The sequence below is a fragment of the Colias philodice genome, chromosome 16 (genome assembly GCF_061535455.1).
Source record: "Colias philodice isolate Cphi_HAF_F1 chromosome 16, ilColPhil1 Martin Lab GWU primary, whole genome shotgun sequence".
Taxonomy (NCBI): domain Eukaryota; kingdom Metazoa; phylum Arthropoda; class Insecta; order Lepidoptera; family Pieridae; genus Colias; species Colias philodice.
The window spans coordinates 6,761,186-6,779,085 of record NC_143101.1 but is presented as its reverse complement, the minus strand read 5'-3'; the positions used below and the strand labels follow the sequence as shown (position 1 = coordinate 6,779,085).

Genomic DNA, 17,900 nt, shown 5'->3' with positions numbered 1-17,900 from the left:
AAATTCTCTAAAATCTAAAGTCTCATCACGTAAGTGTAAGTGGCATGAAATGGCTGCTATAATTGGCTCATATTTACGCGATCCAAGCACCACCGACGTGGAAAAATTGTCAGTTACTTTATGTGAAACTGATTTAGGTCACGGCTTAATTGAAATACGAAATAGCAACCTTTATCGCACAGAAATCGAGGATTGAAAAGAACTTTCTTAGAATGAAACTGATTAGACTTGTGCACTGTTCAGCTTTGATAAATCGAAAAGTGGTTCATTTGATACATTCCTTGATAGAAAATAAACATGAATCAAATATGTTTTTAGAAATATCTTTGAAGTAAGTTGAAATGAAGTTTGATCGTAATACTAGAAACTATTAAAGTAACTTTACTGTTTAATGTCTGAAATTTGACTGAATACTTTGAGGGGTTTAATTGAAAGTTCATAAAAATTATCGCTACCATAAATTTAACTAAAAATTAATTTCAGCTTGGCTCTACAAAACAATGAATCTTCCAGTCACTGAAGTATACGTAAATCTATATAAATGAAGTAGAGTCTAACGAGGGTGGTCCATGGGGCCAAGATGGTCCGGAATCAGCAATAAATGCAAGCATGCACCCTATCTGTCGGACCCTGATTTATAGATGCAAATAAACGGTAGGACCTTTTTATGTCACATCTCGGTTCAGGGATTTTTCTTAATTCCCACCATGACATGCATTTTTCGGACCCAATACTTTTAAGGATAGTAGGACGTGAAAAAATTTGTTGGGTAGAATCCTATAAAAGGAAGGCAATTTTTAATCCGCTTTTCAATATAAGTTTATTTAAAAACACAGAAATAGACTATGTATAGGTACGTAATAACTTTCATATGTTAATCAAGCCTAAAAAGTATGCTTTATCCAAAAAACAAACGACCAAATAATTTGAATAGAAGTTAAACATCGCAATTTAGGTCAATTCCTGTCTGTAGTCTCTGTATTCCTCAAGTAAATAGTTCATTAGCAATTCTGTTCTCAGATTCAACAGACGTAAAAATAGTAAAAAAAAATAACTAGAGAAGTCTTGACCCACCTCGCGAAACTGTGTCATAGAAAATTGTAAGAGGGTAGACTAATAATTCTATGAATACACAAGTGCTGACATTGCCGATCGTAAAGTAAACAAGGCCATTGAATATCAGAATGTTTTCTGATTGTTTTATTTAAAACGAGATATGAAAAAGTCAGGGAATGTTTTGCTTCGATACTAGTCGTATTTGTTTTTATTCCTTCAAGCCACAGATAATATAATACTATACCTACTACTTCAAGCCAGCTATGAAGCATAAGCTAGAGTCTTACAAAATTAATAACATTGAAATATATTATTAAACTTTATGATTTGTTCTTTGTATCCAAAATATTATAAATTTACTAGATGATTTAAAATTAAAATAACAATGCCAAAGATTTCTGTAACGTATTCAAAAGTTCGCATAACTAGTACTAATTATGTCTTTATAAATCGCTGAAACATTGAAAACTTCAGTACTTTTGTTGCAAAGAAAACGTTCATTATTTATTACATCATTAACTTTCCTCTGTCCTTGTGGATTCGTGACTGAATGGGATATAATTTCGAAGTTTTGTAAAATATTCGGAAGTAATTATTGTTCAAAAAAACGTAAATTGCTCGCGGTCATTATGAATAGCCATCATGACTTTTATAATTACCGTAGTGGAATTTATGAAGCCATAAATACTTCGAAAATAAGTACTATGGGCTTCAATATTGTGGCCGTAATGAAATATTGTTGGCGACAAAAAACAATTTGCTCCTGGTGTAGAAGGCTGTAATGAATCGAGATTGTATGAGACATCATTGAAGCTTTTTTATTGTTTAACCTACTTGTTTGTATAATAACGGTACATAACTATGCTTTCAATATTGCGTTTTAAATATACTTTGTAATATAAAATACTCATATTTAAGGTTTATGAAAATTTGAAGTATAAAAAATATGGAAAAAAATTTTGAATAATTAGTAGGATATCTAATTAGATGTCATAATTTTCTGTGTATAGTCCGGGATACATCGCCCATTTTTGCAAGTGATTACTATCAAGCTAATTTTTCGTGAGTAGCTTTATTTTGATGAGATGCCCAATAATTTCATGTACAAAACTCTCGATTGTGGTAGCTACCAGAGGAAACAAGGATAAAATATTTTGATTTGATGGTTCTCAAATATTAATTACTAACTGAATGTTTTTTTTTTGTTCAATCTCAAGATAATTATCTAAATTATTCGAAAACATATTTGTCCTACAAAATCTATGGTTTGATCAAAGAGTCCCCCTTTCCAATGTGTATCGATAACGAAGTCATCATAAATGATTACTAACAAGCTGATTTTTTTATTTTCACATATTTAATACTTATATAATTCAACAGACATATTGTCCTACAAATTGCGTAATAAATATTTGAGAACCGTCAAATCAAAAATTTTTATCCTTGTTACCTCTGTTAGCTACCACAATCGAGAGTTTCGTACATGAAATTATTGGGCATCTCATCAAAATAAAGCTACTCACGAAAAATTAGCTTGATAGTAATCACTTGCAAAAATGGGCGATGTATCCCGGACTAGTATAAATATTTTCTTTCTATTAGAATCATAGCAGCGGTCATTTATTTCATTGAATTTGAAGTATTTGTATTTTTTGTATAAAATAGTGCAATTTAGTAAAGTTTCACCGATTTAGTTTCCTCAGTGGTGGATATCAAAAGCAATAAATTGGTCGAAAGGAGAACAAGGAAAGGGGCGCTACCGATAAAATATAAATGGAACACCCTACAAAGGACGTGATATGTTAGGATTAAGAGTCGAACATCAATAAGTAGCGTTCAAAATTCCGTTCACAGCGGTACGAAAGGCGCGGGAAAAAATTGAAAGGAGACTCAAATATGTCACCTGAATATTAAAATGTGAAATGCTGAATAATGTAACTGGCAACGTGCAAATGATATAAGGGTGTAGGACGATTGGCGGAGCTATTTGCGAACCATTAGTGTTGATAAAGTATAACACAATTTTGTTAAACAAATTTTGTGCCAGACATCGCGACCGTCCCGGCCTTCCACCGTATCTTATCGAGCCTCATTTTTCGAGAATCATTTATGTTTAAGGAAAATTATTTTTATTTCAGAAACGGAATTGTGCTACGTTTCTTTCGCTTCCCGATTTGTGTTTTTTCCTGTATTCTTTGTGAGTCATTTGGATTTGCAATACTTCTTATGATCTGTCGCACGTGGCTTAATAATTTTGGATAATATAAAATATCTGGGAGTTTGTCAAGCTCTGTCTTTTATTTCATCTTGTCAATTGAAATATAATAAAATATATTTCCTAAGCTTTTACATTTATTATATTATAGATACATATTACATACATATTACTCGTTACTCTTATGTACCTCATTATATTTGAAGTCAGCGTTTATTACATTTGTTTTAATAAACCTTTTTTAGTGTTTGATAACGTGAGACTCTATTAAAGAATATGACATGGTTCATTTATTACTCAATTTAGTTAATACTCATAGTTCATATTTTAATTACCTTATTGGTTAAATTCGTTTAATTACCTAATGTGGTAGTAAAAAGTGACGTGTGTCACTCAAAAAATAAAATTAATTAGGTATAAGTAATTTACCTAATTGTCTGTTTTAAGACAATCTATTTGAATGTAATAATTTACGTCTAAATTGAATAAAGTCAATATAATAATTACAATGATATCAAGACACCAAAAAATTGCCATTGATAAACCTGAAATTATTTTCAATAGAAAAAAATACGTTCACTATTCTTCCCTATTCTTAATAATCTCAAAAAATAGCGTCTGTTATACATTTAATGGAAAATAAAGAAAGCGGTCAATACTAGGGATTATCCCGGATAAACGTGTCGAAAATCGAAGGGAACCTTGAAGCAATTTAATACCTTTAAGTTCAGACTTGAAAAGCCTCTAATATTTATAAAATGTTTTTCTTACGGCTCTTAATGGCGGAACGGATTTCCTTTGAAACGATGGCGAGCTACCTTGTATACATATTGTATAAGGAATCTTGATAGCACTACGGGGAAGGTATGGTTTACAGAAGCTATGTATATTTGAATTTGTATAATCCTATCGATATTATCTGGATGAATGTCTGTGTGATTAGTTATTTGGATCTTGGTTATTCTATGTCCTTATAATAAAACTATAACATTATAACTATATTAAAATTGGTACACATACAGATTATAATATGTTTTTAAAGAAGTACTGAACATTACACATATCTACAGGCTGCAGGATAAAGTTTCAATAAAAAATAATGATAAATCGTCGTGGGAACTTAGAAAAGCTTCTTGATTTTTCTAATTAAGACCATAATATTATGATGTGAGATGCTAGTAAGCACGTCGGCGTCACAACTATGGGTTCTATACACGGAAAATAGGCCCTTCTGTGGCTACTTGCTATAGAAAATCGATCAGTGAAAAATACATGAGCGCATCTGCCCAATACGTACAAGGCGAACATAATCCCTGTGATAGAATGTACAGAAGTTCTTTATAAGATTTACCATCTGTTAGAAAATAATGATACTGATAAACAGCATAATTTTGATTTAAATATGTTAGATATGGATTGGAAATAAAAATCGTATGTACATAATATTAAACTGCAGTTCACGATAAAATTGTTTTCCAACTACAAAAACAATGTTTGAAGCGGGAAGATTTTCAATAAAGCTAAGTGTGAATGTAAAGCTGTAATAGCCCTTTCATGGCTGTTTACTGCCTCCACTTACTATCTCTAATGGACCATATGCACTTTATTGTCGAAAATTGCATTTGCCGGATGAAAATTCCGGGGCCTTTTTGTGTTTACGACGTTTTGCGGATTGCGAGTGCCTTCTTAGGACGCAATTACGTTTTTATTTGATTACGTTTTGAATTTCGTGTGCAATGGAATGTTATACCTCGTTTTGATGATAAAATTTTAGAATGTTGGTATGCTGCTGTAGGTACAGCATGATATTGGAACTAATTACTAAAGGTTAATTATATAAGGGTTATTATAATATTATACGCTTTTTTAAGTTTTGATTAAATCAAAACTTAAAAAAGTATAGTAGTAAAATTCATTTACTTTGTATAATGGGATTTTCCCATTATACAAAGTAAATGAATTATACAAAAGCATAAAACATTTCTTATAATATGAATTCTCATTCTGTAGTAAGGGAGATCGCATTATAAATTGATAGAATTAAGTCGTATCCTGACCCTTCTTGATAAAGCTCAGCCTTACACGAGTCATTAAATTTTCTACTAATTACAAGAGGATTTCCTACGGTTATTCACATATCATTAACTTTTTACAGCGATACGGTTCTAACAAATAACTTTTAAATGCAAAGCCCATAGGCGGATAAAAATAATTGAGGGTTAGAAGAAGGGTTTCAATTTTAAATGGAACTTTTTAGTACTCGTTCATTGTGAAACGGAACAGTAGGTATTACATAATATGTATGTTCTTATATATTACTAGCTGTTGCCCGCGACTTCGTCCGCGATTACGTCATTTTTCGTCATTCGTCGTTTAAAAAAAATACGTGACACTTTATTTTTGAATGTTCTTAATTGTCTCTTATAAAAATAAACTACATTAAAATTGAATACTCTGATAAGAAAATCTTAAAATCGGAGGACATCGAAAATCTGAGGAAAACATGAATTTGATTTAAATTCTACATTACTTAGTAATTCAAATAATAATCTAAATTAAATGTAGATTAACAGTTTGAGCGCATCATTATATAATATGTACCTAAGTATTAAATTACGTTAGTTTACATAGTAATTTTACTAAAAACACGATGACTTTCTTTCGCGCTCGGTACAACAAACTAAGCATGTTTGTGGTACGTGGCCCGCGTCACTTGACCCCCCGCGAGTTCCCCTCCGTTACTATGCGAAAATACATTCGTCGCCCTACTGAAGGAAAAATTGTAATATTTTAAATTCGAGAAATATTGATTTCTTGTATTCGACTATTCGTTGTAGTCGAATACAAAATATATTTGAAGAAACTTAGGTTGGCCTTCAGGCAAAAGGGATCCTATCAAATGATAAACTTGACCTTGTATCTTAAAAGTAAGCATGAAAGGATCCTCTGATAATTGTTGAGCACCAAAGGATCATTTAAAACGCACTACTATAAGAGCGAATATTGTCTAAGAACTGTTTAGATTGCACATGTTCCTCTAAAAGTAGTGATTTCAAAGGTTCTGGTGTATCTTCAAACGAAAGTCGACTCCTTACTCCTCTTTAAAGCATTACAAAAAGAACATACTACGTTAATATCGCCTATACAGAAGATGATCTGTAATCAATTGTGAGGTTCCTTATAAGCAAACCCACTTTTATATTTGTCGGACCACACCACCGAACTCGTAGATTGATCTTCTATGTTTACCTCTAAGTCATTAAGACTGTCGAAATCTGTCTACAGTAAGACGGGCCTCTCGCTATTCGTCCGTTTCAAGAGACCAAATAGTTTCAATTCTTAATCTTTCATTAAACAAACTTATTAATCGTACTTGTCTCAAATAATGGTAATATTCGCGTCCCTACTCTAGTCATTGCTTATGCTCATGTTCATCTTCAAGAGATCGAATAATATTATGGTGCACCCTATCATTTGTCAATCGGTCTTCATATTGAGTAAAAGTTTCAGATTATCGAGATAAAATATGCCATTTGCGATCAGCTGTGAGACGTTATACCCTCTCAGTGAAGGTTTCGGTCTCACAGGATAGTACATGCCGTTCGCGGTCAGCTGTGAGCCGCAATTCTCGTTGTGAAGCGGTTTCAGGTTCTCGGCATAACACAATATGTTGTTTTCGGTCAATAGTAAGCCTCTTACCTCTAACGATCCTTGAGAACTCTTATTTCTCATTTTCTTAGCTTTGCTCGAATTTCGATATAAAGATTTTTTAGGTGGCACTGATGCGAGTAAATAAAAATTAAGTTAAAACGGACTGAGAGTGTTATAATCATCAATCATCATCATCATCAATACATATAATAAAATTGTGGAAAAGCGATGTCTGTACAATGAAAATATGTAGAAAAAAATTAGCAGGTGTTATTATTAAATCGATCTTGAACCCAAAACTGTAGTTAAAAATTTTTTTGTCTGTTTGTCTGTATGTTTGTGCACGCTAATCTCAGAAACGGCTTATCCGATTTAGATGCGGTTTTCACTAATGTATTGTGGTAATCTTCATTTAACAGTTAGTGTTTATTTCATGTCAATCGGTTCATAAATAAAAAAGTTATGACAATTTATAAGTAATCACGGCGAACATTTGCTAAGGCATTCTATTGTACACTGTACAGTGTACGATAAAACGTAATTTATCTGTTATACGCTACAGTTATTCCTTTACATGTCCAGATGATCATATCAACATTCCCCAAGGGTTTGGGGGTAAGCTGAGGTAGTAGGGGGGGCGGGGTCAAATTAACATTATGGTTACTTCTAATAGGTAAATTTTCCACACAAAATGTCCTTTAAATTATGTCGTATTATATTTTTAACCCCCGACGCAAAAAGACGGGTGTTATGTGTTTGACTGCTATGTATTTCTGTGTGTGTGTGTGTGTGTCTGTCTATGGCACCGTAGCTGGCTAACAGGTAAACCGAATTAGATGCGGCTTTTTTTTGTTAGGCAGCATATTTTCCGACGCTGGTTCTTAGATAAATTGTATCGAAATCGGTTCATCCACTTATTATACCTACATAGGGGTAAAAGTGGGAATGAAAAAAATGATATAATAATTTATTTTTAAAGATCGTTGGGAAGTTTATGAAATTATTTATTCCTTTTTCTATACACTTTTCTTCGTCTAAACGGTTAAGTTACGTGCTCCCTCTCTCTCTCTTCAGCCTTTAGTTACGTGCGTGAGACAGGAAACATCTAATTTGGATTTGTTGCTGGATTTGATAAAAATTGAGTATCGATTAAGCTGATCAGTGGCTACACCATACATTATTCAAAACATCCATTTAAGAAAGGAAGGAAATAGAATTTGCTCCTCTCCCCCCCTGGTTCCTAAAAAATAATATGACATAATTTAAAAGAAATTTAACGTAGAATTAGTTAGGCATTTCTTTTTTGATTTTCGATATTATATACTAATCATAATTTTTAATTACAATATTATGTAGTAACTATTTGGTATAGGCTAGGCATTTCATTTCTTGATTTTCTTTAATAAGTTGGTACGTAAGTTTTTTAGCTCAGTTTAGTAAGAAATTTTAATAACAATTCTTTTAATTATTTATGGTAGTACGTATTTACTCAATAATTGTATGTTAAGTAGTAATTCAGCATGGGCGTAGCCACGGTGGGGCTGGGTGGGGCGCTTACCCTGGCTTTGATCTGGTAGGTACCAATTGTGAAGGGGAGTGGGCGTGGGCGTTGGCGTGGGCCTGGGAGTGGGCGTGGGAGTGGAAGCATGAAAATAAAAACAATTATTGTTGCCCCACCCTGAGCCCATGGTCATAGGTCCCATAGTCACTATTCCACGCGGACGAAGTCGCGGGCACAGCTAGTAGACAAATATAATCAGAAAGCTTTGAACTCCTAAGCTCAACCATAAAAGATAGACATTAATTATGATGTCGGGAGATATTTTTTATATAATATGGAGAACATTTCTTTCATACTAATAATTGTACCAAGTTTCGTTTAAATCCGTCGAGTAGTTTTTGTTTCTATAACGGTTATACAGACACCTCGTGATAGTTATTTAGGAAATATATTTCATGTACAGAATTAACCTCTACAGATTTAATATAAGTATTATTCATATAATTAGATGCCAATTTCCATGTAACGTTAAATTCGACTATACAATAACTAACAGACAACGCAGGCTACTCTCGTTTCCGTAAGTTGAGGCGGCTACATATTCAGTCCTCATAACTTCACTTTTTGTGAACGAAACGACAGCGCGGTTTAATTCGATGCCAACACCATCAAAAAAAGGAAATATTTTTAATTGTGAAAAAATATTATGATTTACACTATTAATACTATTTTAACATTAACACAAAATATAAGACTGTGAGTGTGTAAAAATAAATCCAGCTAGTTTCACATCAAACTTATGTTTTTAATTAGGTATACGACATGAAAATATATTAATTACCAAGCAATAATCATACAGGTAAATACTGAACAAAAGTATTAACAGTCAAAGTATATTTTTACTTACAACATGTAAATGATGAAGGAATAATAATTATCAACGAACTAACCTTTTTGTATTATTGTTTATAAATATAAATTCATAAACAATAAATTTATAAAGAATAGAAAAAATTCGACCACTAAAGAATGCTGGTTCGAGTCCCGCCTCGTTATCGAATTTTTAAAACACGAAGATTTTTAAAAATGTAACCAATGAACACAATCAATATTAGATTAACTGTAATGGTGTCTAGTTTGACTTAAAATAATAAACATCTACCCTCACTTTTAAAAATGTAGTATATTCACACGAATTATAAGCGCACCTTATAGGGAAGGGAAGATATGGGTTAAAGAGTTTAATAAATAACATAATTATATTTAAATTATTAATTTTTAACATTGTGTTCAGTAGTGTTAACATGTAAATTGATTTGATTTTTACGAAATCTCATAGATGGCGCTGTTTCAAATTTGTATACTAATAAATTCATTAAACTGATTCTCTGCCCAAATTACGTAAATGACATAGTTTTTATTGTGTAAAGCTAGATAATAGCATGACTTACCCGAAACCAACATTTAAACATGAGTCTTTAGATTGTACGCTGTCGTAATACACGGAATACGTAAGAAAAAAAAAGGTTCACAGCTCCTCCCCCGGAGGTGATAGCATGATAATATGTTTAAAAAAGCCTCACCCGACCTGTTAGTAATATTCATGCAAAATTTGAAGTCAATCTATGCAGTACTTTTCGAGATTAGCCTGGACAAACATACAGACAAACAGACAAACAGACAAACAGACAAACAGACAAACAGACAAACAGACAAACAGACAAACAGACAAAAATTCTAAAAACTATGTTTTTGGCTTCTATATCGATTATAGATCATGGATTATGTATTCTTTTAAAAAAATATTCAATGTACAGTTTTGACTTTCCTACGATTTTATTATATGTATATAGATTTAGTACATAATATGTAACAAAAAAAAACTATAATAAACTCACTTTGATTTAATTTGAAGAACTACAAGTGTACATAAACACTACAAGTGTTCATAAAGTTTAATTCATACTAAAAAGGTAGTGCGGGAATTAAAATTATAAATTTCCTAAACACACCATAATATATTTGTAAATCAGCTGTATATTAATACAAATAGACACTAAGTTATTTGGAAAAACAACAGGGCGTAATACAGATAGAACTCGAATGTTATTTTAAATAGAATAAAAACAAAACAACACTTAACGCTTTATTCCGTTCAACATCATATTCTAGTATCAAGAAGCGACTGCGCCAGTCACAAGGCACTTATAAAACAAAACAAAGCCGGTAAACTTGTATTTATTATATTTGTATCTTTGCAAATCTTGCAACTGCGCTGAAATATTGTTCCAGTGTGCGGCAGAATGAGTTTTAAGCCTTTGTGTTCGTTCCAACGACTGATATTTACGGCTGTAGCTGGCTCGTAACCAAACTAACCTACGAAATACTTAATATATCCTTATGCATGCGAATTTCAAAGAGTTCCATAGAATACAATAAACAAACGTCATGCGATGCGGATTTGGAACACAAAATGTATTTGGAAAAATTGTTTTGAAATAGTGGAAATACAGAGCTTTTGTGGTGCGAATCATTTTTATGCTGCTCGTGGCTTTTCGTTACATGAAATATTTGAAAAACATCTAACGACGATTACAAGCCAAATAATGAATACTATTAAAATGCTTCCCTTCCTAAGCATGATTTCACACGAAAGATACAAACAACATATTTAGCTAAGTCCACTTTAAAATATACAAAGCGGTATTAAACACAAGTGAGTTATAGTTTCGTTCTCCATTTTGAATTTTCAAGCGCTGGCCAGCTAAACGGAATATTAGAGCTCATAAATTATTTTATCAAGCTGATGGTGCTGTAAGCTGTATCGATCCCGGAGCAAATTGGCCGACTTATTTCGCATTTTCCATCATAATACCCTAACATAGATTCAGCAGGGACACGACGTTATAGCAATTTATTCGCCGTCGACAAACACTGTCCGTCTAATCGATGCTTAGATTTATGGAAGTAGCAACGAAGCGTCGGATTAAAAGGGAACAAGAGATAAATGTCTCTATTTCTGTGTTATGCGAATGGAGTGCGGAAATCTTTGTACATGTTATAAGGGCTGTGGTGGAGCTCTGTTGAAAGGCGATACATTTGATTGCAATTGATAACGCGTATTCTGTTCATAGAACCTCTGTATCAATGCTGAGAACATAAGACGGTCGTGTTAGAAATGTATGTTTATGTTTTGATCAATAGTTTTACAATATTATATTGGCGGAAATGTTATAATGTTTTTAGATTTGATCATGGCATGAATGTATGATAACTTAAATATTAACTGCGTAATATTGATTTTATATCGTTCTTTCTATCTTAGCTTTCTATGAATTTCGAGTCAAAAATTTGATCGTAGTTTTCGTAATTGCACTGTTATACGTAGTTGGCATGTGAGGAGATTCTTTCGACAAATATTTTTAGTTCAGTATGAGGCACGGGCCGTTTAATTATCCACATTCCGGGAGCAAGCTGGACAAATTGTCCGCTGGCCGGGATATTAATTTCGATACAATGTCCTCGGTTCGTTTGTTGCTCATTCGTTACTCCTGAATGAGGAAAACTTTGAGATTTTAATATGTCGCCTACATGAAACTTTTGTGAGAGATAAAATTGAAGTCTTTGTTTTTTATCTTTAGTAAAATTTCTATTATATATCGATTGGTATAGAAAATGTTACACAGAAAATTCGGGCCATTTTTGAAACAGCAAGAGCTAAGTCTATTCATGTATATTTATTGAAAGCGCATCGCCATCCATCGCGACCCGCTGAGACGTATTAAGATATGGATTATTTATACAGTGTCTTTTGCGAATCCAATTTCCGGATGAATACACAGTCTGGTTGTAAATAACGCACACAAAGCCGAATCGATACATTATGCAGACCACGCTCCGTTGGGCGCAGCAATGAGCTTTGTAAATACGAGCCGCTGAAACGATTTTCCTCTTTCTAATTTTTCTCATCAAATGAACGCACTTTGTTGGGTAATTCTCTAGCTTTAGCGATTGGGATGAGCAATAGTTTACTTATTAAGTAGTAGGCTTTTGCATGTGTGAAGGTTTAAATAGAATTGTGAAATGTAAGTAAATATTTTCAGTGACCTCATCGTAGTTTTAATACTACTTAGTATATTTAAACGTACAATTTACTTTTGTGTGATTAATTATTTTGTAATTACATTGTTTCTTGTTTGTAATATCAACAGAATAATATTTTTTTTTCAAAAAGTTTAAATTTAACAATGAAAGTCGCTGGCTAAAATATTATACATACATATTCGTATTGGCGCTTTTTGCTTCGAATATTAAAATAAAAAAGCTTTCACAATTTCTGACCGAACTATCAAAACTCGCAATAAATTTTTATGTTGCTAACTTTTTTTGTTATCGTGCACATGTTTCTATGACATTAGTTTTGAAGAATGGCCTTGATATCTTAACTGTAAGTACCATAACAGAGGGAATCTCCCCCAAACAAAACAAAGCACAAATGGGCTTTTTTGCGCGGCAAAAAAGTATATCCACAGACTGTAACGCATCACATTATTAGCTGAGGACGCGTCAAACAAGCAGAGTGCCCTATCATTTCAGTCAAAAGGCGCTATTCCATTTCTTTCTTTGCCCGCCATAGTTTTTTGGCGCGCTCGTCTCTGGGGCGCGACAGAGGAAAGTCGTGATTTAGAAACGACAAAAATGCTATTTTCGTAACAGGCTGTGTGTGAACGTTGGTTGTGGCCTTGCGTGACATATTTTTCTAGTGTCGAGGATGACAAATGGCAAGATAAATCACAGCGAAAGCCAGCTTTTCTTCTAAAAGTTTTATTTCTACATTATTCAGTGGGAGTTTTTCTGTTACTTCTGACATTCTCATTTATTTTTGGCGTTCATTGTGTAACATAGGATTTGCAGAGCGTGACGTAAATGTAGAAAGAGCCTTAGGTACAGTAACTTCATTAATTATGAGCAATCAAATTGAACTTATCGTATTTTTCACTTTATAAAAGCACGTATCGACTTAAGACATTTATTGATCGCAATTTAGAAAATGATAAAAGATAGGTATGGTGAAGGTAGCATCTAAGCAGTAATTTCCGCCGGCGTCGCTTTCAAGAGCGTTCGGCCATAAACTCTGACTTTAGAAATGAAGATAATATTTCATAAACTAGGTACCTATTCAATTCATAATGTTTCAACAGAAAATATTTTTTGAGAATGGTTTATTATCACATTTATAACCTTTTTTGACTGATTATGAAGCTATTATTTAATGTCATTCAAAATAAACTATATATTCGCGCGTTTGTCAGAGAAGTGTCAAATATTAAAGAAAAGTTAAAATACGATTTTAATTAACTATTGAAGCTTAAATATAAATATAACTTAAAATGTATAGAAACGCATATCAGCGCGGTATGTTGACTGTGTTTTTTAGCGTAGGATCAAAACCATTAGCAATATGGGACACCTTCACGCAGGATGGCTATATCTCAAGGTTTTTGGACCAAGACATTAAGTCCATGGTTTTAGAAATAGGTGGAAGTAATGTTAGTACAACATACATCACTTGTCCAAAAGGCAATATGGTTTTAGGTATAACAATGCCGTTTTTGGTGATGATAGTGAAGAATTTGAAAAAATATTTTTCGTTTGAAGTAACGATCCTCGATGAAACGGGCACTAGGCGGCGATTTCGCGTATCGAATTTTCAAAGCAGCACCCAAATATTGCCTTTGTGCACCGTAATGCCAATCGGTCTTTCTGATGGATGGAATCAAATACAATTCAATCTGGCGGAATTCACTCGGCGCGCGTACAAAAAGCAGTACGTTGAAGTGCAGAGATTAAAGATTAACGCAAATATACGTTTAAGACGGATATATTTTGCTGAAAGATTGATTCCTGAAGATGAATTACCAGCCGAATATAAACTGTTTTTTCCCTTAGTTTCAAAAGGGGCAAAAGGTAAACAACCAGCTCAAACACAAGCAGATACTAAAAAATCTACGTCACAACAGGCAATTAAATCTGCAGCATCTTCAACTAAGCTAGAAACTAGAACTGAAGATATAAGGGGCTCTAAAACGTCCGTTCGATCGATTAAAAAAGTACCGTCGCAGCAGTCTCGAAGGGGATCTAAAACTATAGAGGTGATCAAAGGACCTGAAGGTACAGAAGAAAAGGATGATGTAGGTTCAGATAAAGCGGTAGAAAATATAACAGAACCAATAGAAGCTGCAGAGCCAATCCCACAAGAAGACACAGAACCCGCAGTTACACCTGAGGCGGTTGAAGAGCAGGAACCAGCAGAAACTCCTGCCCCAGAACAAGAGCCTAAAGAAAATGACACGGTTCAACCAGAAGGAGAACCACCAGTTGCTGAAAATGCTCCAGAATAATAACTTAAACAACAAACGAACTACAAACAACTCTTAGTTTATGAACAATGTACGTCCGTAACCAACGAGATATACAACATAATTATTTTTGTATAGACTAGAACTCAACATGTTGTAATAAGATTCTACTCTTTGAATTAATTACTTATCTCGTAGTTATAAAGTGTAATATGTTAATTATAATTGAACCTGTTAACTTAATTTAATTATAGCCTGACTTTGATTAAAATTTAAATTAAATTTCTCTTTTTTTGTTTACCTACTTTATTTGACTTAGTTATATTCAATAAAACTGATTTTTGTTAAAAATTTAAATGGGTCATATTTTAAAGGAGATATTATATTTAAACATATAAAAATCTCATAGAAAAATATTCAAGCAGTGGAGATCAGGCGAGTATAATAAATATTGGTATATTTGTTTCCTAACTTTCACGAGGTTTTCCTATAACAACTTTATTACAATGGCTATTCACGTATAGCTTCGCCTTCGCCCGCGTATATACACGATATTGCCTATTTGCATTATAGCAATTTGGCTGAATAAATATCAAATTTTATAAAACGGAACTTTTTGACTCATATAAATATAGGAATAAATCGTTATTCCCTCGCTAAAAAATATTGTACATAAATATTATGTACATATTCTCAAATAATAATTATATGGTCGATGCTACCTACTTAAAAACTACGTAACGCAGGTATATAATATACACCTGCATCAAAAAACTACATTATATTATATAAATCCTCCATGCATAGTAATCATAGTGTCAACCAATTTTTCGTGTCGTAAAAGTGTCAACCACTACACGATTGTCAAAATAAATGTTGCACAATGTTTAAAAATACATATCAAAGTGGCTTACTATCAATATTTTACAGTTGCGGTTCAAACCCGTTAGCAATATGGGATATGGAAGTTCAAAATGGCCACATAAAGCGATTAACCGACGCGGAAGTTAACTCCATAGTTCTAGAAATTGTGAGTACAAATGTTGCAACCACATTCATTACCTGTCCGAAGCGAAATCAAGTGTTGGGTATTAAATTACCCTTTCTCGTCATGATCGTGAAAAATTTGAAGCGATACTTTTCATTCGAAATCACCATTCTCGATGACAAGAATTTGAGGAGACGCTTTAGAATTTCAAACTTTCAATCAACGACGAAAATCAAACCTTTCTGTACGAGCATGCCGATCGGTTTGTCGGGAGGATGGAATCAGATTCAGTTCAATTTGGCTGATTTCACAAGGCGCGCATATGGGACACAGTTTATTGAAACCCTACGCGTGCAAATTCATGCAAACGCTCGTTTGAGGAGGATTTATTTTAGCGAGAGATTGTTCTCGGAGGAAGAATTGCCACAGGATTATAAATTATATCTGCCTTTGGAACGTAAGCAAAAGAAAGGGAAGGTTGAGAAGAAGGAGGAGGCGCCTCACGTGAAAGTTGCGCCTATCCCACCACCACCACCACCAGTGGAAGAAATACAGCCGCCGGTATCTGTGGCTGAGACTCCGAAAGAAGAACCACCTAGCCCTACGCCAATGACACCTGTATCTGAACCGGAGGTAATGGAAAAAGAACAGCCGGTTGAGACTCCTCCTCCTCCTGAAACACCAACGGAGGCAGCAAGTGAGGGAGCTCCCACGGAGGGTGATATAGAAGCAGTTAAGGAAGAGCCTGAGGAAGCCCCGGCAGAGCCTCCAGCCGAAGAAGCCCCGGCCGAACCGCCTGCAGATCAATAAAGTAGTTTTATAATGTATGTTTACTTTCTTACTCCATTTGTTTGTTAACGAGTTTGTATCGATAATTAAATATATTTTCCTTTCCCTTATACCGATTTTACTTCATATCCCACTCAAAATATGATCAAAGTGTTAGTTCAACAACATAAATTACGCTAATAAGCACATTGAGTGATTCTAAAAGGCCATTGCAATAATTGAATAGAGTTCTCAGTTATTCACTCATGGCGCGTGATATAACAGTCTTAGTAATAAAATTACTACGCCGTCGGTTATTGCTGTTCCTATAATAGTTTACGCTTTAGTCCACGACGCGAAATTCCGCCCATTATTCACGAATTCTGCCTTTCAAACGAACGGTTCGTATGAATACAAAGATTTATTGCCGAGGACTTATAGTTTATTTCCGCTGACAGTATTGCGGAAATCAAGGGGAGTGATCAGTTATTTAGGAATTGGAGAACATAAGCAATAACAATTAATTGGCTGTAAGTTCACCATTAATTTATTTATTTATTGTTTTATAATGCCTTATTCACGGGCACTTGTAAACCTGAGAGTAGTAATAAGCTAATTTTCATTCAATTTATTTTAATACTAATATTTAGTTTCATGAATAATTTGATTTATTAGGTCTTTCTTATGATACTTATTCATACCAGGCCCTCCAATCGTTTTCTGGAAATCTTACCTGAAACGAAATAAAAAGTTAACAACCCACTCATAAATTTATAAACAATTGTTTATCAGATACGATAATAAAAACCTCACTAATATTATAGCGTAATAAAAACACCATTTTGCATTGAATTCGGGAATATTGCTCTCCGAATTGAATAAAAATATTGATGCCAAGAGAATTGGTACCGAAAATCTCGACCCCAGAATCCTCTTTTATTACGCTGAATAAGTAAGGGATTTCTTTAAATATGTAAACAAATATCTAAAACTCGATGCCTTTTACCTTCGTAGCATTTACTTATAATGAATGTTTTAAGAAACTACACAACTATGATGAAAGGCAGTGGGTAAAGCTACCTTTAATATCATAAATTGGGTTCTGTTTGGTCAAAGGAATTCTGTATGAAGTTTTTTTTCAAAGAATAGCGTAATCTTATAGTCATATTATCTGTAAGTCTCAAAGTAAACACATGATATTTACCCACTGGTAGTAGCACTCTACTAATGATAATTTGCTATAAGATATACAACACTAATATTATTTGCAATCGCAATGTATTCTAGATACTATGCTGTATATACACTGCTAAAACATCTAGCCACACAAATTTAATTAATAATATTATCATGTTTTGCAAT

General features: G+C 33.4%; 1 protein-coding gene and 2 pseudogenes across 2 annotated transcripts in view; 2 read left to right on the top strand and 1 right to left on the bottom strand.

The window, feature by feature from the left end:
- Sema1a (semaphorin 1a) overlaps window positions 1–17,900 on the bottom strand; it is a 264,482-nt gene that overhangs the window by 114,387 nt on the left and 132,195 nt on the right. The window lies entirely within an intron of this gene.
- On the top strand, window positions 13,814–14,824 carry LOC149481753 (uncharacterized; annotated as a pseudogene).
- On the top strand, window positions 15,593–16,683 carry LOC149481752 (uncharacterized; annotated as a pseudogene).